At 45.4% G+C, this 25,281-nt stretch overlaps 1 protein-coding gene and 2 non-coding genes across 3 annotated transcripts in view; 2 read left to right on the plus strand and 1 right to left on the minus strand.

Annotated features, from left to right (window-relative positions):
• Positions 1 to 1,931, minus strand: part of LOC126546944 (sterol O-acyltransferase 1) — a 110,818-nt gene extending 108,887 nt beyond the window's left edge. Inside the window, exon 1 of the mRNA XM_055062975.2 lies at positions 1,713 to 1,931. The gene's annotated coding sequence lies outside the window, so the exon portion shown is untranslated. The remainder of the gene's footprint in view (positions 1 to 1,712) is intronic.
• A 5,821-nt stretch (positions 1,932 to 7,752) lies between these two features.
• Positions 7,753 to 7,824, plus strand: TRNAE-UUC (transfer RNA glutamic acid (anticodon UUC)). The gene has a single exon. It is a non-coding gene; the product is annotated as a tRNA-Glu (tRNA).
• An 8-nt stretch (positions 7,825 to 7,832) lies between these two features.
• TRNAQ-UUG (transfer RNA glutamine (anticodon UUG)) lies at positions 7,833 to 7,904 on the plus strand. The gene has a single exon. It is a non-coding gene; the product is annotated as a tRNA-Gln (tRNA).
• Positions 7,905 to 25,281: the final 17,377 nt, after the last annotated feature.

Below are 25,281 nucleotides of genomic sequence, written 5' to 3' on the forward strand. Positions count from 1 at the left end.
CGAGCAGATGGATAAGATCTCCACGTTTGCTGGATTGTACACGAAAGTGTCTCCAAAATCAATGGAGACTTGTGATCCGGTTTATAATAATAATAATAATAATAATAATAATAATAATAGTAATAATAATAATAATAATAATAATAATAATAATAATAATAATAATAATAAATTAATTGTTTATTGTAGTACTCAGGAGCAGCTACGGAGGCTTCGTACTGGTGCACTTAAAAAGTAATACGCGAGACAAAATGTACAGGAAAGACAAATATGGTAGATAATAAGAAATAGTGAAACAGAGACAAATGGGGAACCAGAAACCTAGGAGGTGGGCGTGAAACGGAGTTAATCATACAGCATGATTATCTACATATATACAAAACACAGGAAATAAACTCTGAAATATGTCGATACAAGCAAAATGCGTATTAGGTTTTTTTTTTTTTTTTTTGAGTCGAGCCATAGGACAGTCTCTAAAGCAACAAGGTCGCTCAGAAAACGCGGAATGCTGCCTGGTATACTTTTGCAGCACGGAAAATTGCCCGTGATCAAAAAGCTTTGGGCTATGTTTACTAACCATGAATAACCTTATAGAGAAACAGAAGGTCTGATTTGATGCTTCTTGATTTTATAGGTCTCAGTTGAGGTATACGTGAGAAAGCTCAGTGTGGTCGCTCAATCTGGAAAAGTGGTGCTTGAAAGTACATATCAATTTATTCTTGATGAGAACGAGGTCAGAATTAGATTTGCACGTTCCACCGCAGACTACAGAAGGATACTATAGTAGTCGAAGGCATGCAGTAAAAAAAATTTCAGAAAGGCAACAGGGGAGTGGAAGCCATGGGGTATACGACATACAATTCCACGAGCGCGAAGGGCACGTTGTTTCGCATATTTGGCATGTCACGAGAAGATTAGCGCTTTGTCGAAGTACCCACCAAGGTCTTTCGTTTCATCGACACTGCACAATGGAGCATCCCTAAATCTGTATGAAAACTGCACGTGGTGTGTGTTCCGCATATAACTTAATGCCATAATTTTTGAAGCATTTAAGAGTAGCTTCTTGTCTCTGCACCAGTTTAAGAGTGAAAAAAAAAAAGCCTTTTCGGAGGTCAGTGCAGTCGTGAACAGTGACAGTTTTAAATGGCTTTAAGTCGCCAGCATATAGAAGGTATGAGGAGTGTTGAATTGCTGACGAAATGCCATTTATGGACAGTAGGAATAATAATTAATATAATGATGATGAGCACTGCGGGATCAATATTTCACATTCTTGCTGGCACGGTAAATGCCTCAAATTGAAGAAGGGTTGGTATATCACTAGCACTGAGCATTTTGCTGAATCCCGGAAGCATGAAGGCCGCAGCAGCTGGCGGTGCATCCGAGTGCGGGCGATATCGGCCGCGCGCCCTCTATCTTATCGCGCCTAGCCAAACGTGCCTGCACCCAAAGCTGGACGCCAGTGCAAGCTGAGGTCACTCCTCGATTGCGGGAGCGCGCGCACGTAGTGCGTTTAGCACTCGGCAAGCAGCTGCGTACATAACGAAACACCCAGCGAGTGCGGTGCAGCTCCCTGTGCGTTGCCCTATCCGCGAATGCTCATATAAACATTTCATAGCCGATAACAACAAACAAACAAAAAACAAAAATACACACACAGAATCTCCTGTGGAAGTTATTTAAATGATGCGTAAGCATTTGCTACTAATCACCTGCTGTTTCGTCGTCATTGTTGTGCCTGGTGGTCCCTCAGAGCGGGGGATGCCTCACCAGCGACACGCAGTTGTCACGGTTGATGTTCACTCCTCATCATTCACTTCAAGGCAGCTCGCTTGAAGACAGCAACGTCGCCCCTCCTGACCGTCACGAAGAGGCCACCGATCGATGACAGCGTCATCGTCGAGAACTCCCGGGGAAAGCGTCGACGGCACCTTCAGTAGGCCACGTGGTTGCCTCGTATTGTGCCACGTTGGAGACACGAGCACCACGTTGGAGACCAGTGAGGGGGCGATAGAGGTGGTGAACGATTCGGCGTTTGTTATTGGCCAGTGAATTCCCTCAACGAGGGAAAGAGGGAAAAAAAGGGCATAAAAAGCAGATCCGGACGGCTGTGAGAGAAAAAGGAGAAATGCTCGGACATGCAAAGACGCTAGCGTGAAGTGTGCTCCGATAGTTGGAGCCGTGTTGTAAAACTTTACCATGTACCTTTTTTTAATATAATCCTTTTTTTATTCTCTTCAACGTCGCTCGGAACCCTTTTTTCTCCCGGCACCTGGCACGGCCCCACCCAGGAAACCTTCGTGCACCGCCCCCCCCCCCCCCCCCCCCTCCGACTTTCACAACATCGTACGCTGCGGTGTTTGGCATAACTGCGACGAACACCACGAAATAATCCTGAAACGGAGAAGCGCGGTTGCAACCCCGAAATGTTAGCTAAGACTACCAGCATGAGACAACGAAGAAGAGGCGAGTAGTAGTAATGTTCTCTCGTGTGTAGATAACTCTCAGAGGATGTGGACGTGGGAAGAAATGATGAGCGAGATTTTGTAAATTAAGCAAATATATACAACATTTATTATATATACGCTGTATCTTGTTTGGTTCTTCTCGTTGTGTTTCTTCTTTATCTTCAAATTGTATGATGGTGCGTTTGGATGACGCCGCCGCTTCGTGGAAGATGAGCAATGGCCGATGTGTGTCGTAGTAAGTGACGTAATTGAACAGTGTCACGTTTGGTAGATCTCGTACGCACACTTGTTCGATAACGCTGCCGCCTCTCGATGCGTACCATTATCAACCGTACTCCGGCGGCGGCTCCGTATGGCAAGGCAGCACGGGCCGTATCTTGAAAGCGATCTGCGATGGGGACACAGTGCGCCATGTACTGATAGCTTCGTGAGCGTTGTGTTCTCGCCGCTTAGTTTGCGTTGAAGCGAGAGGCAGCACGAAGGTCGATTCGCTCGCTGCTGCGGGCCCTATCTTGAAAGTGATCGTCTTACCTGACGGAGGGACGGACAGACGGACGGACAGACCAACGGATTTCCTCGTTGGGTAGGCAAAGAAATGCTTACGCATTTAAAAGACGGCGCGCCTCGATGTTGCAAATGGATTGAAACATTATATCTAGGGTCGAATGTGTGACGCGAAGCCCGATAACGTAGTGAGAGAGTGATTGTGAAGAGGAAGGTGCGTTATTTCCTGTTGCCCTCTAGGGGGCACGGCTCAGCGTCTATATTAACATAATAGCGGAGAGGCGTGAGGCCTGGGGCCGAATCTTATAACGGTTCGGAATACGAACCGTTCGCTTCGCCGCTTGCGTCACTAAATGTGCCACTCCCAAGCCGGTGGTGGAAGAAGGGGAGGACGCGACCAATAAATGAGAGGGTGCCACCTCTGAAGTGTACGTCATTATATGACGCGCTAATCGAGGAATTGCAGAATGTTTCTGCTTGCTAAATAAATGTAAAATATAAATGAAATACTGTACGCCAAGTTCTGAAGTATAAACGTGTGGCGCCTGGCGTTCACGCAATGCAGAAGTGATTTATTAATGTCATTCTTTTTCACTTTCAGCCGACAGGCGGTATAGCAAGCGTAAATACATTACGCTTGCTATACCAGAGCGCAACGCTATGTCGTCTGCTACCAGGAGCTCGCACGATGCACGCAACAGGAACGCAATGCCAGCACTTTTAAGTAGCGAGCGCGACAAAACCGTGAACTGGGTCTCAGGGATACCTTTACTAGCCGACTATATCAATTTTCCTTCTTTTTTCGCCCTTCATCATCGGCTCGGAGATGACTCACTCGCCGCCGCGCTGCCGTTATCCCTGCTATCTGCCCCACGGCGCGTCGCGTGATAAGCAATGGAACTTGAAATCAAACATTACGATACACGGGCCCTGCATTGCCTGCGCGAAGTAAAATCCAAGAGTGTGGTGCTGACGGTGCGCACTGTGCCGTGAAATTGAGGAACAAAGTGTTGCACTCCCGAACTAGAAAAAGAAGGGCAGCCAAATAAGAGATATCCTCAATATCTTCCCATCCTGACTGTATAGTTTTTATCAGCCGAACGAAGGAAGCGTTGAAACAGCCTAGTTTGAACCCTTCTGATTGCTGAGCGGCGATCTGCGAGCTATCTACGCTGGCGATAGCACGGGGAATTCAATCTCACCTTGCAAATATCCCCTTGGCACTGGCTTTGAAGCGGAGGTCACGGGAAAGCTGACTCAGCCGTTCTACCGGCCAACACAGTAAGTACGAGGGCAACTTTGTGGACAGTGTCGGCAGCAGAGATCTAGGTCATTCCAATGAATACTTCACGTCCGACCGACCTCTGGGAGCTGCAGGCCGGTGGCGATGAACCGCAGCGCGCAATATTCTTTCCTCTGCGTGGAATGACCACTGGTACGCTTGCACCCGAGTCTCCTCCATTTAATAGCGTAGCCTGCAAAAGGTCTACTTAGAAAGCGGGCAGGGCCGGTGAAACTCATTATCCGTCATTTCTTCGAACGCGTATCGCACTTCCAACCGTCGTTTATACTAAAAGAGCAACGCCAAGCAGACGACGAAGGCAAGTAATAGCCTCCGAAGCAACCAACGCACGCGCGCGCTACGCCCGCGTGTCTCCGGGGTCGCGCGACCGGCGCGCGCGGCCAGGGCCGCAAGCCCACAGCCAAGCCACAGCAACGGAACCCAAAGCGGACCACCCCTTCGCCGGTTCCTACGACCGGTTCGCTTTGAAGATGATTGACAGATGCGTGACGTATTCAAAAATTGCGATACCGCCCCGCTGCCTCTGACGACCTGTGACGTAATCAAAATTTTGGCCAATCAGGTGAGGCTAAAGGAACGGTTCCCCAACCGAACCGTTATAAGATTCGGCCCCTGTATCAAACAAGAAGAGAGAGATAGAGATTACAAAGAGCGCGCGAAGAACCTTCGATCAATTAAGGCATTTGCGCCGCACTCCGCTGAGAAGCATGTTCGGATTCGTTCACTCGGCACATCCACGAGTGCTTCGCAGCTCTGTGTTCATTATGAGACCAGCGCATCGCTGAATGTTTATTGTTTCTCTTCTCTCGCACAGTTGCCTCAAATATTGCAGGGGGGTTATTCGCTAAGTTTCCATCTAGTGGACAAGTCTATTTTGTCTGCTGCTGAAGTACCCCACGCTTACCCCAGCACAGCCAATGAGAGCTTAAGCAACAAACTAAATGGACATGCCCGCTAGGTGGACACTTACAAAATACACTCCCCCCCTCCCCCACCACGTCGACCGTGGCACAAAGTAAAGACATCATAGTGGAAGACTGAACAGAAACAAACGGCTTGCCAAAGTTGTTTGTTACAGCACGACATGGCATATTTGCATGCGATTGAAAGAATCGTTTAACGATTCTTTAAAGCAAAACTGATGGTCTGCCGGGTTTCTCAACCCAAGACACACGATCAAGCGAAAACCACTCAGCCCCCCTCCCCCCCACCCCTTTAGGGGCTCACTACACATACTGTCCTCTAACGGTCGCTGTATTACGATATAGAAGCTGATTTGGGTTAGACTGTATAACAAATGTCCACAAGCTGTGCACGAACCGGTGCAGCTGCGACTATCACATCTGCGGCGCGCCTTGAGAGCATCTACGACATCGGCGGGTCTTGACACGCACACTCGCATTCGCACACCGCTCGGCTAAGGTTGCCATCTAGTATCACAGAGCTGAAGCGAATCATCATCATCATCATCATCATCATCATCAGCCTGATTACGCCCACTGCAGGGCAAAGGCCTCTCCCATACTCCTCCAACTACCCCGGTCATGTACTAATTGTGGCCATGTTGATCCTCCAAACTTCCTAATCTCATCTGCCCACCTAACTTTCTGTCGCCCCCTGCTACGCTTCCCTTCCCTCGGAATCCAGTCGGTAACCCTTAATGACCATCGGTTATCTTCCCTCCTCATTACATGTCCTGCCCATGCCCATTTCTTTTTCTTGATTTCAACTAAGATGTCATTAACGCGCGTTTGTTCCCTCACCCAATCTGCTCTTTTCTTATCCCTTATCGTTACACCTATCATTCTTCTTTCCATAGCTCGTTGCGTCGTCCTCAATTTAAGTAGAACCCTTTTCGTAAGCCTCCAGGTTTCTGCCCCGTACGTGAGTACTGGTAAGACACAGCTGTTATACACTTTTCTCTTGAGGGATAATGGCAACCTGCTGTTCATGATCTGCGAATGCCTGCCAAACGCACCCCAGCCCATTCTTATTCTTCTGATTATTTCACTCTCATGATCTGGATCAGCAGTCACTAACTGTCCTAAGTAGATGTATTCTCTTACCACTTCCAGTGCCTCGCTACCTATCGTAAACTGCTGTTCCCTTCCAAGACTGTTAAACATTACTTTAGTTTTCTGCAGATTCATTTTTAGTCCCACCCTTCTGCTCTGCCTCTCCAGATCAGTGAGCATGCATTGCAGTTGGTCCCCTGAGTTACTAAGCAAAGCAATATCATCAGCGAAGCGCAAGTTACTAAGGTATTCTCCATTTACTCTTATCCCCAATTCTTCCCAATCCAGGTCTCTGAATACCTCCTGTAAACACGCTGTGAATAGCATTGGAGAGATCGTATCTCCCTGCCTGACGCCTGAAGCGAATAAAGAATAGAAAATTGTTGCGCACACACCCTCCGTGGCACACACGGTCACGGTGCCTTCCGCGTCGCTTCGCTGCAGCGTCGCTTCCGACATCCGGTAACGTCACAGCTAGGCCGACGTGTGAGGTCGCAACCGATGACGCAAGCATGGAGGAAGGAAAAATGTACGCAAGCAATAAACGGTGCTTGCGCGCAAGACGGAAAGGATAGCGCCACTTGAATTTGCAGTGCAGCGCAGAGCCAGAAAACGACCTCCTCCCACCTGTGTGGTCTCAAATTCATTATTGCTTTCTTTGTGTTCTCTTTTAATTCTGTTTCTGCTATCCAGGAGTCGGGGGGCGTGACTTTTTGCATTAATTGCTTTGCGAAATGTCTCTGCAATGCAGGTGGTAGTCTGAAGAAATAGACATAAGCTCTCGACAGCCTCACGCGTATGGCGATGCTATATGGGCACACACACACACACCCACAAATGGAGCGTGAAGGAGGGGGTGTTGGATGTGCTGGGGGTGCGTTGAAACGTGGAAATATTCATTTCTGTCGCCCTAAATGTGCGCACTTAACCGAAATAGACAGATTGCTTAAGTAGCCGAACTTGCGATTTCAGTTGGTTTCGGTTAATATTTGTGACCAGCGATAAAAAGTCAAAAAATCTCTGGCTGACACAACATTTCATATCTCGTGACTGTTGCCTGCTTTCTTAAAAAAAAGAAAAAAAAATAAGAAGAAAAATGCCGCCATTGGCTTCCACTAGTATGAGCTCCCTTGCGCTAACGCGATATGTATGACATCTTTCAGCTAGACGAGTCAGAGCTCGCATTTTCCTCCCTTTGTTCCACATCTTTTTGCCGCTGTGTCACTTATCTCACAAATACTACCAAGAGAAGAAATAGCGCCGAAGCATATCGCAAATGTCAGGAGACGGGCTGATACCTGCGCGTCGGCAGGAGAAAGAAAATGCAGAGAGAGAGAGAGGAAGAAAGCAAGAACAGATAGTATTTTGGGAGAGAGAGAGAGAGGCGCAGGAGGAGGAAAGATTAGGCAGCTTCGACAATAGCGCTCAGTTTGGGTCTGCTGCTGAGCGCCACTGCATGTGTTCCGGCGTGGTCTAGTGGCTAGGATATCTGGCTTTCACCCAGAAGGCCCGGGTTCGATTCCCGGCGTCGGAAGTGTCTGTGGTCTCATGGTGTAATGGTTAGCACTCTGGACTTTGAATCCAGCGATCCGAGTTCAAATCTCGGTGAGACCTTTCTTTTTTTTTTTTCGATTTTACAGCCCATTGCTTTCAATGTTTGTGTTGGCTGTGGGCTGGTACGCTCAAGCACGCCACCTTCGACAAAACAATCGAACTGATCTAGGCTTTCCATCCGAAGCCTCGCAGTGGCCGTTATTTATTTATTTTTTGTTTAATAAACGTCTTTGTCTCGTTACCTTCTGCATTTATTCGTTCGCGTTCACGCTCTGTTATCCAACTTTTTTCTCGGCATTCAAAAGTAGTGACGAAGAAGAAAAGTGTTGGTGCTAGATCGCGGTACGTTTAAAAGCCCAAAACGCGTGGCTTTATTTTATTATTTATCATTTTATTGTTATATCTTTATATTTATTATTTATTTATTTTTTATTTATTTATTATTTTTATTATTTTATTAAGCTCATTCCATTGTGCGATACCGTACAAGTATATGTCTATGCAGGCGACATAGCATTCTTTGCATGTGCGAATGATATTCACTCATTACAGAGAACACTGCAGTCATACTTAGGAACGCTTGAAGCTTGGTTTACAGATACTCGAATGTCGCTTAATGTCAACAAAAGTTCCTTGATTGTGTTTCCATAGAATATACCCTTTAATATCTCTCTCCAATGCCGTCAGGAAACAATTCCACAAGTCGACTTTATCAAATGTCTATGTGTAATAAACGACGCAAAACTGAGCTGGCGAAATCATTCATGTTAAATCGAGGGCAGCACTCGCTGCTGGGATGATAAGCAAACTTGGCCGTCATCACTCTGCGCTACGCAGGGAAATTCTAATAATGATCTATCGCACGCACTTTCGACCGATGCTGGAATTTGTGTGCGTGCTATTCTCTGGTGGGCCAACATACAAGGTAAACTACTTGGTTCTTCTAGAGCCGGAAGCTCTTCGTAATTGCCTTGGTTTACCAAAATTTGTTGGTAACAATGTTTTATATTGCCGCCAGCATAACGACAACGAAAAGACGCCTGCTGCATCCCAACTGTGTCCCAAGGAACCCCCACAACACAAGCGTCAAGCAGGACACCGCAAGGTGACGTTGCGCCCCACGTTCCCACACCACGTGCTGACAGACTGCTGGCTCGTGAACGAGAATCGAATGGATGACGCGCGACAGGAGCTGAAAAAGAAGAGGGCGACGTTCGAAGAATCGAAGCTCGAGGGCTATTTTCTCGTTTTGTTGAGTGTTGAGTCTCTTGAGTTGACGGGCACAGGTTCGCCCAGATTAAATGAGTTTTTCTTAGAAACGGCTGGCGTAACTGTTGGTTACATTTCAGGTGGAGGAGCGGGGTATGATTCCAAGCCCCACACACGTCGAAGAGAGTAGCCCGGATCCCCGAAGGCTGGAGCCAACGGAATTAACTCCTGTCCACCAATGCACAAGTCGCCGCAAACCAAGATGTATGCACTGAGCGATAAGCAGGGTAATATCATCAGCAATCTCGGAGGTATAATAAAAGCAGCGGAAGAATTCTATGCTGACCTGTACAGTACCCAGAGGACTCAGGAGTACTCCATTCGAAACAATAATGAACAGGATGCAGAAACTCCGCCTATAACTGGAGATGAGGTCAGAAGAGCCTTGCAAGACATGAAACGGGGACAAGCGGCAGGAGAAGATGGAATAACAGTCGATTTAATCAAAGATGTAGGAGACATAATGCTAGAAAAACTGGCGGCTCTCTATACGAAGTGTCTATCGACTGCAAGGGTCCCAGAAAACTGGAAGTATGCAAACATTATACTAATCCACAAAAAGGGAGACGTTAAAGAACTGAAAAATTATAGGCCCATTAGCTTACTCGCAGTATTATATAAAATATTTACCAAAATCATCTCGTATAGTATAAGGGCAACACTGCAGCTTAGTCAACCAAGGGAACAGGCTGGCTTCAGGAAGGGATACTCTATAAGGGATCACATCCATGTCATTAATCATGTTATCGAGAAATCCGCAGAGTACAATAAGCTTCTCTATGGCATTCATAGATTACGAAAAAGCATTTGATTCAGTTGAGATACCAGCAGTCATTAAGGCATTGCGTAATCAAGGAGTACAGACCGCTTACGTAAATACCCTGGAAAATATCTACAGAGACTCCGCAGTCACCTTAATTGTTTACAAGAAAAGTAGGAAGATATCTATAAAGAAAGGAGTCAGACAAGGAAACAAAATCTCTCCAATGCTATTCACTGCGTACTTGGAAGAAGTATTCAAGCTATTAAACTGGGAGGGTTTAGGAGTAAGGACCGACGGCGAATGCCTCAGCAACCTTCGGTTTGCTGATGACATTGTTCAATTCAGCAACCCTACAGACGAGTTACAACAAATTATTGAAGACTTTAACAGGGAGAGCGTAAGAGTGGGGTTGAAGATTAATATGCAGAAGACAAAGATAATGAAGAATAACCGGGCAAGGGAACAAGAGTTCAGGATCGCAAGTCACCCTGTAGAGTCTGTGAAGGAGTACATTTACGTAGGTCAACTAATCAGAGGGAACTCTGACCATGAGAAGGAAATTCAGAGAAGACTAAAAATAGCTTGGATCGTACACGGCAGACATCGTGAGCTCTTGACTGGAAGCTTACCGTTATCATTGAAAAGGAAGGTATACAATCACTGCATTTTACCAGTGCTGACATATGGGGCAGAGACTTGGAGACTGACAAAGAAGCTTGAGAACAAATTAAGGACCGCGCACAGAGCGATGGAACGAAGAATACTAGGCATAACTTTAAGAGACAGAAAGAGAGTGGTTTGGATCAGAGAGGAAACGGGTATAGACGATATTCTAATTGACATTAAGAGAAAAAAACATAGCGCTGGGCAGGTCATGTAATGCGCAGATTAGATAACCGTTGGACCATTAGGGTTACAGAATGGATATGAAGAGAAGGGGAAGCGCAGTAGAGTACGGCAGAAGACTAGGTGGTGCGACGAAATTAGGAAATTTGCAGGTGCTAGTTGGAATTGGTTGGCGCAGGAGAGGGGTAATTGGAGATCTCAGGGAGAGGCTTTCGTCCTGCAGTGGACATTGAATAGGCTGCTGCTGCTGCTGCTGCTGATGATGATGATGATGACTACTACGACGACTATGATGATGATGATGATTATTATGATGTCAACGCATCAAAGTATTCCGAACCACCAGCAACAAGAACCTCGACCGGCAGCGCTTATGCGTTATCGGTCGCCGAATCCGCATCCATCCTACATTTCACCGAGGCGTCGCTCACGAAGTCCGCGACGGGAAAACTAGAGCCAGCTACCTGTGGAGGCAAGGCCGCTGACCCCCGGAAAACCGAAGGCCCTCCATCACTAACCCGACGAGACGACGGCAGTGACGCAGCGACGAACAAATGCAGTGACGGCGACGTTACTTCTTAGTTGTGTGTCATTGTGGACGACTTCGAAGTGACTGCGTTGATAGACACTGGTGTGGACTATTCAGTTACTAGCAGTCTACTTGCCAGAAAACCGAAGAAGGGATTGACCCATTGGACCGGGGGCACTTAGTCGAGCCCGTAGGAATGTGCACAGCAAGAATTGAAGTTAGAAGCTTTATGAACGTCAGCAGCTTAAGTGTTCTTCCCGAGTGTTCGCGTGATTTTATCCTGGGCATGAACTTTTTAAAAGTAAATGGCGCAATCATCGATTTGCAAGAATGCCGCGTGTTGTTTTCTCTGGAAAATGCTGTTGCCATTTCTGATGTGGAACAACCATATATTTCCTCTCTGCGGATTGTGGATGAACACTTGATGGTGCCGGCAAGGTGAAATGTGACTGTCGTTGTAAGGAGTGACGCGTTCCGCAACTATAAGGGACTTGTAGAGGGAAATATCGGGCTGCTACTGGAAAAGCAAATCTGCGTGGCAAGGGGCCTTGTTCACCTGCGTGACGGATGTGCGGATGTCTTCTTGACCAACTTTGACAATGAGGCACAACACGTGGCGAAGCTAACAGCCATAGCATATCTGCGTGAATATGTACAAGTTACGGATGTATCAACTCTCGATACACCATCACCAGCCTCTGTGTCTGTGCCCTTGCGTTATCGATATTGACCGAGAGCTGTCATCACCACAAAGACATGCGATTATGAGCTTGGTCAATGAGTTCGCTGGATGCTTCTCTACTTCTTCGAAGGTCCAGCGTACTCCGGTTGCAAAACGCCGCACTGTGGACGAAGAATCTGTAAGACCAGTGCTCCAACATCCGTACCGAGTGGCTCCAAAAGAAAGGGAAGCGATACGAAGTCAAGTGCAGGAAATTCTCAAGGACGACGTCATACAGCCATCCAATAGCCTGTGGGAATCCCCGGTAGTTCTGGTGAAAAAGAAGGGTAACACCCTATGCTTTTGTGTTGATTAAAGGAAACTCAACATCGTCACGAAGCGGGATGTTTATCCACTCCCACACTTCGACGAAACCTTGGACAAACTACGCGATGCTCATTTATTTTCTCTGGATCTTAAAAGCGGGCACTGGCATATGGAAGTGGACGAGCGAGATCGCGAAAAAACGGAATTTGTGACACTGTATGGTCTATACGAGTTTAAGGTGGTTCCATTTGGTCTGTGTTCTGCGCCCGCCACCTCTCAGCGGAGGGTGGACACTGTTCTCTCCGGACTGAAGTGGCAGTCGTGTCTCGTCTACCTTGATGATGTGGTGGTCTTTTCCACTACATTCGAGCAGTACATGCAGCGACTGAGAGCAGTTCTGGAGCTGAGAGCAGTTCGAGCGACTGAGAGCAGTTCGAGCGACTGAGAGCAGTTCCCGCGAGCTCCTCTTTCTCGGACACATTGTCAGTGTTGAAGGGGTCCGACCAGACCCCGAGAAGATCATAGCAATGGAAGAGTTCCCTAAGCCAAGAGACAAAAAAAGCTATCAGACGTTTCCTGGGACTGTGTACCTGCTACAGGCGTTTCGTAGAAAACTTTTCTAAAATTGCCCAACCACTGACGCGACTTACAAAAGAAGATGTCCCTTTCATGGGCAGAAAGAACAAGAAGCCGCGTTTTCTGAGCTACGACGACGTTTGCAGAGTCCTCCCATACTTGCCCATATTGATTAGCATGCCGAAACAGACATGCACACCGACGCGAGTAACGTTGGTCTCGGCGCCATGCTTATTCAGTGGCAGAATGGAGAAGAAAAAGTCATTGCGTACGCAAGTTGTACTCTATCGAAAGCCGAGACAAATTACTCAACTACAGAAAAGGAGTGCCTGGTGGTTATATGAGCCAACAGCAAGTTCCGCTCATATTTGTACGGCAGACCTTTTCGAGCCATCAGCGACCATCATTCGTTGTGCTGGCTGGCGAACCTCAAGGACCCTTCTGGAAGACTCGCAAGATGGAGCTTGCGTCTACAGGAATATGACATAATGGTCGTTTGCAAGTCCGGTCTCAAGCACAATGATACTGATTGCTTGTCACGCGCACCGATCGAATCTACGTCTCCTGAATACGAGCAAGATTTCCCGTTCCTTGGGGCTGTGAATACATCGGAAATGGCTCATCATCAGCGTACTGAGCCGGAATTACCCCTGTTCATCCAGCACCTGGAGGGTCAACAAGTGAAAGTTCCTCAAGTTTTCATCCGTGGATTATGTTCGTATGTCCTCAAGGACGACGTCCTCTACAAAAGAAACTTCTAGCCCAGTGGCGAGACGTTTCTACTTCTCGGGCCATCATCGCCACGAGCTGAGACCTTAGAAGCTTACCATGATGACCCTTCAGCTGGTCACTTAGGCGTTAGTAGGACTCTGGCGTGAATCCGCCAAAAATATTATATACTGGCTAAAGTTGATGAATTCAGTGCAGCACTATGTCAAACCGCGCCGAGATTGCCAAAGGCGCAAAACACTCCACTCAAACCAGCAGGCCTTCTGCAACCAATACAGCCACCAGCAATACCATTTGCGCAGATAGGAGTGGATTTACATGGGCGATTTCCCGTTTCGTCCTCAGGAAAGCGGTGGAATGTGGTAGCAACCGATTATCTGAGCGGTACGCCGAGACTGCTTCTATCACAAAAGCAACTGCCATTGAAATGGCTTAGTTTTTCGTAACACACATAGTATTACGATATGGCGCACCTAAGGTTGTCATAACAGACAAAGGAACAGTTTTTATGGCCCGTTTGATGCAGTCTGTTATGAAACTAACACATACTGGTCATAGAAAAACCACTGTATACCATCTGCAGACAAACGGCCTGACTGAAAGGCTCAATAGAACGCTCGCCGACATGATCTCGATGTACGTGGAAATAAAGCATCGAACGTGGAACAGTATTCTACCATACGTTACCTTTGTGTATAATAAATACTGCAGTGCAAGAAACGACACATTTCATGCCATTTGAACTTGTTTACGGTCGGACAGCGACAACGACACTGGACGCGATGTTACCTGTGAACAACAGCGAAGACAATCCTGACTTTATTGAATACATCGAAAGGGCAGAAGAAGCACGGCAGTTGGCAAGGCACCGGATCGTGCAACAGCAATACGTCGACGCAAACCGGTATAACCTAAGGCGAAGAGAGATGCAGTACAATGCTGGAGACAAAGTGTGGGTATGGACGCCTATACGTACGCCTGGCCTTTCGGAAAAGCTACTGCGCCGTTATTTTGGCCCATATAGAGAAATGCGCCGGCTAAGCCCCTTAAGCTATAGTACGAGGAGAGAGAGAGAGAGAGAGAAAGCAAAGGAAAGACAGGGAGGTTAAGTAGTGATTATCTCCGGTTGGCTACCCTGTACTGGGGGAGGGGCAAGGGGATGCGATAGGTGAGAGAAAGGATTTAAAAAAAAGAAAAAAAAAGAAAAAAAACTATACACACATACACGTACACACAAACTGTTTCTGTGGGCACTGTCACGCAGCCCGCAAAGGCGTTCCTAGTGTTATGCAGTGTCACCGTACAATCCTGCGTCACACAGTGAAGTCACGATCTGTCAGAAAGTCCAGTGTTAAAGTACGCGAGCTCATTTGTCCAGGCTAGCCCTTGCCTAAAATAAAAATTGAATTTGATGATATATTTCCGTCAAATGCCAAACTCCTGCCCACTACATATTTAAATGGCATGTTACGAGATCATTTACAACAATTGCGAACAGATCATGTGATCGCGACTAATGCGTCAATAATTGAGGCGAAAGCGGGTGTGGGCATTTTATCCGAGTCCCTATCCTGGTCATATGTACTACGCCTTCCGGATTTCTCACCCATATTTCTGGCTCAACTATCAGCCGTCATCCTAGCTCTTCGAAAACTTCCTTCAAATTATTCAACAGCGGTTATAGTGACTGATTCAATGTCAGTATGCACATCACTCACTTCATCTTCATGCCCCCCCCCCCCCCTACTGTAGCCAACACATTTAAATCATTAATCCCCTCAAACTTAAGCTTGGTGCGGTTGGTATGGGTTCCAGGCCATCGTAGTATATTCTTCAATGAAATGGCAGACACACTTGCGCGGATATCTCTTGATGGACCAGCTATGTCCTTTATGCCTACTTCGGCTTATGTCAATGCGGCGAGGTTTAGAAAATTTTCTAGTTTCCTAGATTATGCAAAACTGACAATCCAAACGTCGGAACTTAATCATTTGTCCTTTTCATGGGACAATAAATGGTGCCCCACACGTCAATTAGAAATCTCCATAACAGAATTACGATGCTGCATCCCACCATTAAATTTTTACCTATACAGCCAGGTCTGGTCTGGCACTGTCCCCTCTGTGTCTACGTGCCAGGAACGCGAAAATATTGATCACTTCCTAATAGCATGCCGTCGATTTAGGAATCAGAGGAATAAATCATAATTTTCATTCCAAAAATTGGCTTTTCTTTAACTACTCAAAAATATCTATCCTCTCCTTCGGGGCTTATCATTGGGCTTTAGCCACAGGAACATCTACATGGCCATTTGCGACTATCTCTGTGGCACAACAAGGCTACCATGTTAACTCTTGATATCAATAATTGGATAGATCATTAAATCACTGATTGTGTGTTCTAAATTATTAACGCCACCCAAAAAGAAACGCAAAATTTGCTGTTTATATATAATCACAAACATGTTTATTTCTGTATCTGCCACGTAAATCTATTTTTTAATTAACATGAACGTTATACGTCACCCTGATTTATTTTTCCGTTTAGGTTTTCCTCTCCCCCATTCCCTTTACCCTTTAACCGCCGGGTTCTTGGCCAATCTCCCGTAGTGGGTAAGCGCCACAAGCGAGGAGCAAGCAAGCAAGCAAACGCGTGGCACAGGTAAAGTTAGACAAATAACGTGAATTCACAATGTAAAAAGAAAACAAAGAAAAAAAAACGGGAATTTCTATTTTGATCAGATAAATGCTCTTTAAGCGGGAAAAAAGCAGTAGTTGTTTCATTTTAAACAATTTGTTTTCTGTTTATACCAAAAGACAGAGTTTTCCTTGATTTTAACAGATTTGACAATTTGCAGTAAAATGAAAATTTTGCTATCAATATTGTAATTGAAATAAGATTTGGTAATCTCCTTACTATCCTCAAATGGCACTTGCTCGAAGTTCCATCATCCACCTACGTGTAGACAGATAGATAGCATATCAATGAGCCAGTCGGTCTCAAAATATAAAAAAAAATATGCAGATTACACGCACTGTGAGAATCGATGTAAGTGAAACTTCCCGTGCTGGATGCTTTGATTGACGATAATTAGCGGTGATGTTGGCGGCTAAAGCTCAACTTCTTCAACGTTTCGTCTAACGCGAGAGTGGTGAGTTGATCTTAAACGTTACCTTGCGTGCACCACTGCTGTTTGTCTGCGTAGTACGCAGAACACACAGGGAGAGGTAGAACACACAGGGAGAGCCGTAAACGAGACACGACATTAGCATCGCGCCAAATTTCCATGGCAATAATGTTCGAAAGGCCTTCCGTGCGCACGGCAGCGAGAATGGCAAGGCTGACAAGTGAGTGAAATAACTTTATTGGAGTTCCGGCGAAGACGCGAACTCGTAGCGCACCCGGCTATGCCCACGTCGGGACTGGCAGGTCTAGCCCGCCGGCCCGGTCACGCCGGACAGCCAGCATTCGCTTGTCTAGAGCGGGGCTACGCAAACGCGAGTCCCACTTCTTGCTGAACTTGGGGTATCTCGACCCGCACTCCCGGAGCATGTGTGCTAGAGTGGAGGTCTGCCCGCTGGACGGGCAGGCGTCTTCGCGATATACGTTGGGGTAAACCGTGTAGAACGGCAAGACACGGATATGTGCCGGTCTGTAAGAGTCTAAGAGGAACGGCTGGCGCCCTATTCCACTGAGAAGTGTAGCGCCTGCCAAGGTCGCACTCCACTCACTCGGAGGAGAGAGTCGAGTCCGGCCGTGCGCCTGCCAAATTGCTTCGGTCCTCAGCCGCTAGGGCGCTGCGCATGCGCAGTTCGGTGTCGCAAAAGGCGGATTCAGCTCCACGGAGGCCTCACCATGGAATGGCGTCCTTGTGAGAGAGTTCAAAACCGTGCTGTTAGGGCCGGGAGTAGGTTGCGCGCCCCGGTCATCCAGCCTACTGGAGGCCACAGTACGGAAGTCGGTACATCTCGTAAGTCGGTCATGGGAAAGTCTGACGACCATTCATGGTCCAGAGGTGCCTGAACGATGCGGATGGTTGCGCGTCCGTGTAATCCAGCTTGGGTGGAGTCACGGCTTCTGGATCTGAGCTCTCCCCACCTCCTAGGGGTGCGTCACGGGGTATACGTGCGGGTTGAGTCTACGAGCGGGGGAGCTCTTGCCGCAGCCTGGAATCGGAGGGCTGCGGTTGCAGAGAGGGGGAAAATGCGGAAGGCCCCTTAAACGGCACCCGGCAAAACGCACGGGTTGTCTACCTCCTCCTGCTATCCCGGTGCAGGGAATGTGCCCTGGTAAGCAGAATTGACCTCAGCTGCGGCAGGTCTGGTCAGCTTTAACAAGGAAAACGGCGGCTGAAGTCGCACGCACCTTGTCAGCGTGGACCGCTTGTATGCGATTCATGCGGCTGAACCGGTCCCTGCTAGCTGCAGCTTCAAAAGGGTGAACCCTGTACCGGGTCGGACGTGGGGTTTTACCGGATTCACGACAAGGGAAGTATTTTCTTTGTTGAGGCCTGGACAATTCTGGGCCCAACTGTTGATGCCGAGACAATTTTAGGAACAACTTCTGTTACAGGTGAACCCTGTAACTACACATGTCACCGGTAGCCTGGCTACACGCTGCTGTCCACGCTGCCGATTTGGCAGCGTGGACAGCGGCGTGAGTGCATTGTCAAACTTCTGCTTTTCTTCAGGCGTGTACGGTGCGGAACTGGCGGTTGCTGCAATCAACGACTCTGGTGGCCAGCTGCTTGTGATAAGACTGCACTCCCTGGGACGCATCCACCCTTCATCTGGACCACGTGGCCTCTTTCCTGGTGCTTGCACGGGATAAAAGGGCGATCGGACGGCTACGCGGGTCACTTGGCAGCGTAGACAGCGGTGTGAGCGCACTGTCAAACTTCTGCTTTTCTTCAGGTTGAAATGGTTCTATTATTCTTTTCCTTTTGAATTGTATAACCTTGCCGTCCGTGCTGCCAAGTTGCTGTCGGTTGTTATCATACGTATTTTGTTTTATTGTCAAATACTTGTGTTAACAATGGCTACTGATATTGCGGACTTGAATATGGAATTCCGTCGGGAACTCCGGGAAATGAAAGGCAGTTTTGACTTCATAAACAAAGCCTTTGAGGATCTAAAAGCCGAATGTAAAGCCTTAAAGACTGAGAACGAGACCCTCAAGGCAACGCAAGCGGTGCTTGTGCAGGAGGTTGAGGCACTGGAAAAGCAAGCGACAGCGCAAGATCAGTATTCCCGGAATAAAAACATTGAAGTGAAAGGAGTGCCGCATGACAAAACAGAATCTCGAGAAGCTACTAAATCGGGTTGGAAGTGCACTCGGTGAGCCCATTACGAAGGAGGATGTCGACATTTGTCACCGCGTTCCTGTGCGCAACACTGATGCAGATCCAAACATAGTGGTTGTTTTCAACCACCGATCAAAACGAGATGCGGTGCTTCAGAAGGCCAGGAAGAATTAGGCTAAAGAAAAAAACATTGGATTTACCATAGAGAGACCAGTGTACGCCAACGAACACCTTTATCCTCAGCTAAAGAAACTGCTTGGAATGACCATCGCTAAGAAAAAGGAAGCAAACTGTCGTTTCGCATGGTCTAAGGGAGGCAAGGTTTTCGCGCCCAAGACAGAAAAGTCGCGTATAGTACGAATTAAGTGTGAAGCGGATCTAGAAAAAATTGGTAACTAAAGACAGCTAGGAAAGCACATTCCGTCCATTCTTATCTTTTTTTTATAGTCACACCCAGCGACGTTGTTACCCCTAAATACAGTGATTGTATTACATTTCTACACTGCAATGCGCAATCTGCGCGTACTAAGCATGACCAGCTCACTACACTTTTCAATGAATTTTCTTTCCATTTTCAAGTTATCATGATTACCGAGACATGGTATGCGTGTGAAAACGAAGTAATGCGCCTGCCTGGTTACAACACCTTCTTTGTCAACAGACCTTGTCGACGCGGTGGGGGCGTGTTGCAGCTTGTGTCAGAGCGCTTATCGTGCAACCTGCTTGACGACTTTTCCATAGCTACCGAAGATTATGAAGTTGTAGCACTGCAGTGTGGAAAATGCGTGTTTGTCGTTTTTGTACCGCCCACCAGATGGAAACACCGATACTTTTTTTTTGAAAAATTACTCAGCTTTGCGTCAGTGAACGAACTGCGTCTTACTATGGGAGGAGACTTAAACATCAATTTTTTACGCCAGACACCGAAATCTTCTGAATTGCGAATGGTTCTCGAGTCATGTCACTGTAATAATATTATTACTGAACCTACACGCATCGGCCATCTCTCTGATATGAAAGGTGTATTTATAACAAATTGTTATGAACATTGTACAGATTCAGGTGTGATTGTCACTAGTTTAGGTGACCATTTACCAATTTATACGTTCTGCCGTTTGAATCACTGTTTTAAAGATAAATGTGCACATCACGCTGAGACATTTCTCGTACAAGAAATCAACGGCAAAACATCAGGGGAATTTCGCGCGAAAATTGAAAATATAAGCTGGAGCTCCCTGCTAAAAGTAACTGATGCAAACAACGCTTCGATACGTTTATAAGCATTGTGAAGGAAGCATATACTTGGTGTTTTCCGTTTAAACAAGTAAGAAGGTCCACTAAAATACGCAAGCCACGGGTTACGAATGAGTGTCTCAAAATGATTCGCGAGAAAAATTCATTATATGCTAAATTCGTGAAGACAAAGGCCATTAATGATCACGCAGCATTCAAGAAATGCCGCAATGGTGTAACTAAACTTTTGAAAAACACGAAACATGCATACTTTGAAGATCGGTTTAATCAAGCAAACGGTCGAAGCGAAACCGTCTGGCGTGAAATTAACAAGCTTTTAAAACAAGACCGTGAAGATGAGTTGGAAGTTACTGTGGGTGGCAAGTCGTTAAGGGGTGAGGAGCTAGCAGACAGCTTTAATGACTACTTTACTTCTCTAGCCTCAATCAATTACAACAAAACAGCAATTGAGTTATTGGGTGTGCTACCCAACAAACATTCATCCATTTCTGAGCCAACGTCTCCGGAAGAGGTTTTCTTAACTTTCATGTCCCTGAAAAACAGCAAAGCGCGTGATATTGATGGGCTGCAAATAACATCCATTAAATTTGTGCTCGATCTTCTGTCACCTGTCCTCACTCATATATTCAATATTGCATTATCTACTGGGGTCTTTCCCGAAGCAATGCAACATGCCAAAGTTACTGTACTGTTTAAATCGGGGAACAAAAACGAATTTTCAAATTACAGACCAGTTTCAGTATTACCTGTAATTTCAAGAGGATTAGAAAAAAAATTATCTCTAAAAGGGTTACATCATTTTGCGAGAAACATTCTATCATATCCAAGCAACAGTTTGTTTTTTGAAAAGGAATGTCGACAGAGCTTGCTTTACTGTCACAAAAGGAATTCATTCTTAACGGTTTTGAAGATAAAAAAATAACAATAGGAGTTTTTATTGACTATTCCAAACCGTTCGACCGTGTTAACCATTTAATTTTATTTGATAAATTACGACATTATGGGTTTCGCCGCACTCCATAAGCAATTATACAGTCATATTTAAGACATAGAAAGCAGTGCGTCTCAATTAAATCCCACCAATCAACACTTCAAAAAATGTTTGCAAGGAGTTCCGCAAGGCAGCGATCTTGGGCCAACATTGTTCAACATCTACATAAATGACATCGTTCATATAAGCGAAAAAACACACTTCATAATTTATGCCGACGACAGCAGTTTGTTTTTCCAGTCAACTAGTCTGGCTTACCTTTTGAACCTGGCAAATGACACCCTGAGTAGTTTACTTAAATGGAGTAAAATTAACTCATTGGAAATAAATAGTTCGAAAACAAAAGCTATTCTGTTTGCTCCACCATAGAAAAAAAATTGATAGGAACATAATGTTAAAGCTTGGTGCGGAGAGGGTAGAGCTTGTAAAAACAGTAAAGACTCTAGCAGTAGTTTTTAAGGAGCATTTATTGTGGGATGATCACGTCGCCCGAGTTTCAACGTCTTTCGCCAGGGTTTGTGAAATGCTATGCAAATTCAGACATGTTTTACTCCCTAAAATTAAACTTTTAATCTACAAACAGCCTTCTTGCTCCTCATATAAATTATTGCAATCTCGTATGGGGAACCACTTCCCAAACGAATATTCACAAACTACTAGTCCTGCAGAAAAAAGCCGTTCGCAATATTGCGAATGCCTCTTACGATGCTAATACAGCTGCAATATTTCGCTCCCTCAATGTGATTCCCGTACAACACTCGTACGAAACAAACCTTGTTTTAAAGTGCAAAAACAGTCTTCTATACAACACATTTTTCTTAGATTTATGCAAATTAACTTTCCCCACACATGTACCGTACAATATGAGGCGAAAGTATGCTTGGCTACTGCCATTTTCAAGAACAAATTATGGATTTACTAGATTAGAATATCGCGTACCGAAGTTACTAAACACCTTACAGAATGTTGATATAACCCTAAATGATATCTCTAAGCGAACGTTGACAGCACAACTTTCAGAATACGGTGCATTTGCGTGGAACCGGTGACACAAACGGTTGAGCAATTTGATTAAAATGATTTATATAACGGTATTTTGCTTATATTTCTTGATGAATATCCTTTGTACGAAAGCATGTTACTGTACTAAATTATACCCTTATGAGTGGCTGTATGAGTTACGATGGCAATTTTCTGAAATCTGAATGTTGTAACAATGTTTAAAAAACAATGTTTGAAGAAAATGCTATAAATGTACTTATGTCTTTTTTTCTATTGGTGAATATGTGCGCACTTCTTTTTTTTCTTTTTTTCTCTCTCTCATCGACAAACTAACAGGAAGTTTTCTGGTATGCGTGTGTGTATATGTATATTATATGCACTCTGAATGTATGTATGAATCTGTGCCTGTTGCCAAGAAAAGGGGCAAGGACCTAGTCAAGCTGCTGTTTGGAGCTTTTTGTTCTTGCCCTAGCGTTCTTTCTCTGCTGTAAAAAAATAATGCTGAAATAAAATGAAATGACCATCTGAGGTGGAAATAAAAAGCATCAGCCAAAAGTTGTCAGAGGAGGCACACGTTCTGTTCGAGTGCGTCCTCACTGTGCGCTTTTTTCTGTATGAACGCATTTCATCTGAAATGGCACAGTGTTGTGTGCCTCTGTGCAAGTCTGACGAAAAGAAGAAAACCACCGGGTTATCGTATGACGAGGTGCCGTCGGAATTGGAGTTGAGGCAAAAATGGCTTGCTGCAGTCCGGCGGGACGGATGGACCCCAAACGACTCATCGTGTTACACAAAGGTTTGTAGCCAGCATTTTAAGTACGAAGATTTTATCGAAAACAAGAGACGAATGCTTAAGAAGGGTACTGTGCCGTCCGTGTTCGACGATTACCCCCGTCCAGTGGCGTAGCCAGAAATTTCGTTCGGGGGGGGGGCTCACATCTAAATACATGTAGAAGGAGAATTCGTTTTTCTCGGCAACCGCTGCACCAAATTTGACGATATTTGTTTCATTTGAAAGAAAACCTTACATTTTAATGACTGCCGGCTTCGAATTTTTCATTTACACTGTAAAGTTTTTATAAAAAATTGGCCAAAATCGCAAATTTTCAGAAAACGAGACTATCAAGTTTAGAACTCTGTAACTCAACAATGAAAAATGATATCATAATTCTGTGAGTTGAATCTAATGGTACATCTATAGCGTACAAAATTGATATGTTACACATGAATCTCAAAAAATATAATACATGGAAATATGGCTTTTGCTGAACCCTTGTACACAACGTAATGAATTCACGTAAGATATAAATTGACATACCAAATTTGTCCGCTTTGACTGTTATAATAGATGGCGTTTACAGAACCGCGATATCTGTTCTTGATACAGAGCTATTAGATTGTTGTAAATGTCGTGCTTCTATTTTTTTCGAGCGTTGGAATATTTCGATATATTTTAAACAAAATTCAGGCCCTAAATCGAAATTCCGCTTCCAGCAGTCACTAGAATTTAGCTTTCTCTCTCAAATGTAACAAATTTCAGTAAAATCGGCCGAGGGGTTATCTCAGAAAAACGTTTTTGCGTTTTACATGTAATTGAATAGGCCGCGTCGGAGTTGGGCCCGAGCTAAAGCATCCTCTTAAACAATTTGTCGAGGGATCAAATATAGGATTGATAGTTGAATTGCCATTGCCAAAGATGCTGCAAACGAATTCTTGAACGCTACGCGCTGTCCAAACAAGTAACATATCTATTTTTTCATAAAAGGATATACTCTTATGTGCCAAAAATTCTGCCCGAAATAACTGATATCAATGCTTCCATGTTGTTTGTCTATTTAATAAATAAAGGAAACATCACACGAACTTTAGAACTATGTCAGTTCGAAACCAGCAAAGCAGTGCATGCCGTTGATATGAAAAATTTAAAGGCCCTAAAATGAACAAGTTGAGGACAAATATGTTAATGAAACTTAGTCATTTAAGAACCGTGATTACATTCTTGTACATATGCAACGGCCAATAAAAAATCTCCATGACGCTGTCATTTGTTCCAATGGATTGCGCAAGATCAGCTGTCACCGGTCGTGTATCGTGAGTAATTGCACCGAAATTATAGTCGAAACCGAAAGCACGTATAAAAAGCAGTTCTGCAAAATATACGAGGGCAAGTCAAATGAAAGTGAGCCAATGCGAATACATGAGAAACGGGGTACTTTATTTAAAAGTAGTCTCCATGAGCATTTAGGGCGTTTGTCCCATTGACTAGCTAGTCGCGTGATTCCCGTCTCATAAAACTCCTTGGGTTGCTGCTTCAAAAAGTCTACAACTGACTCTTTCACGTCATCGTCCCACACGGATCTGGTTCCCTTGAGCTGTATTTTCGGTTGCCTCAAAATGTGGAAGTTGCAAGGCAACAGATCTGAGCTGCATGACGGATGTTGCAGCGTTTCCCACTTGAACTTTACCAGTCTTGTATTAACCAGATCAGGGACGTGGGCACGGGCATTGTCGTGGAGAAAGATGACTCCATTCCTCTATTTTCCACGTCGTTTGTTCTTGATTGCGACACGCAGCCGCTCCAGCGTTTCACCATATCGGAAACAATTGATAGTCTCTCAAGATTCAGCGAATTCTATCAGTAATGGCCCCTGATGATCGAAAAAAAAATGAACAACAGCTTTAATGCGGAAATGACGGCCTTTGCTTTCTTTGGGCGTGGTGAATTCGAATTTTTCAACTGTAAACTTTGCCGTCGTGTGTCAGACTCGTAGTAATGGCACCATGGTTCCTCCCCAATCACAACTGCAGACATGGAGTCGTCACCCTCATTATGATACTGGATCAGATTAGTCAAAGCAGCGCCTAACTTCTCCGTCTTCTGGCGGTGGTTCAAAATCTTGGGCATTCATTGCGCACACAGAAGCCGATCACCGAGATGTTCATGAATGATGGTGTGAACCGAACCGTGACTGATGTTCACACGCTCTGCAAGTTCACCGATGCTTATCCTCAGTTTTTGTCTCATCAGCTCATGAAGCTTTGAAATTTTGTTGGGGGTGATTGCACGATGGCTTTGGCCCGGTCTTGGAGCGTCTTTGCAACTTTCACGTCGTTCTTCGAACCGTACGTTTGCTCCAACGCTTCACAGTTGCCAATAATATGCAATGTTCAACGTACATGGTAGCCAT

Source organism: Dermacentor andersoni, chromosome 1 (genome assembly GCF_023375885.2).
Source record: "Dermacentor andersoni chromosome 1, qqDerAnde1_hic_scaffold, whole genome shotgun sequence".
In the NCBI taxonomy this organism is placed as follows: Eukaryota; Metazoa; Arthropoda; class Arachnida; order Ixodida; family Ixodidae; genus Dermacentor; species Dermacentor andersoni.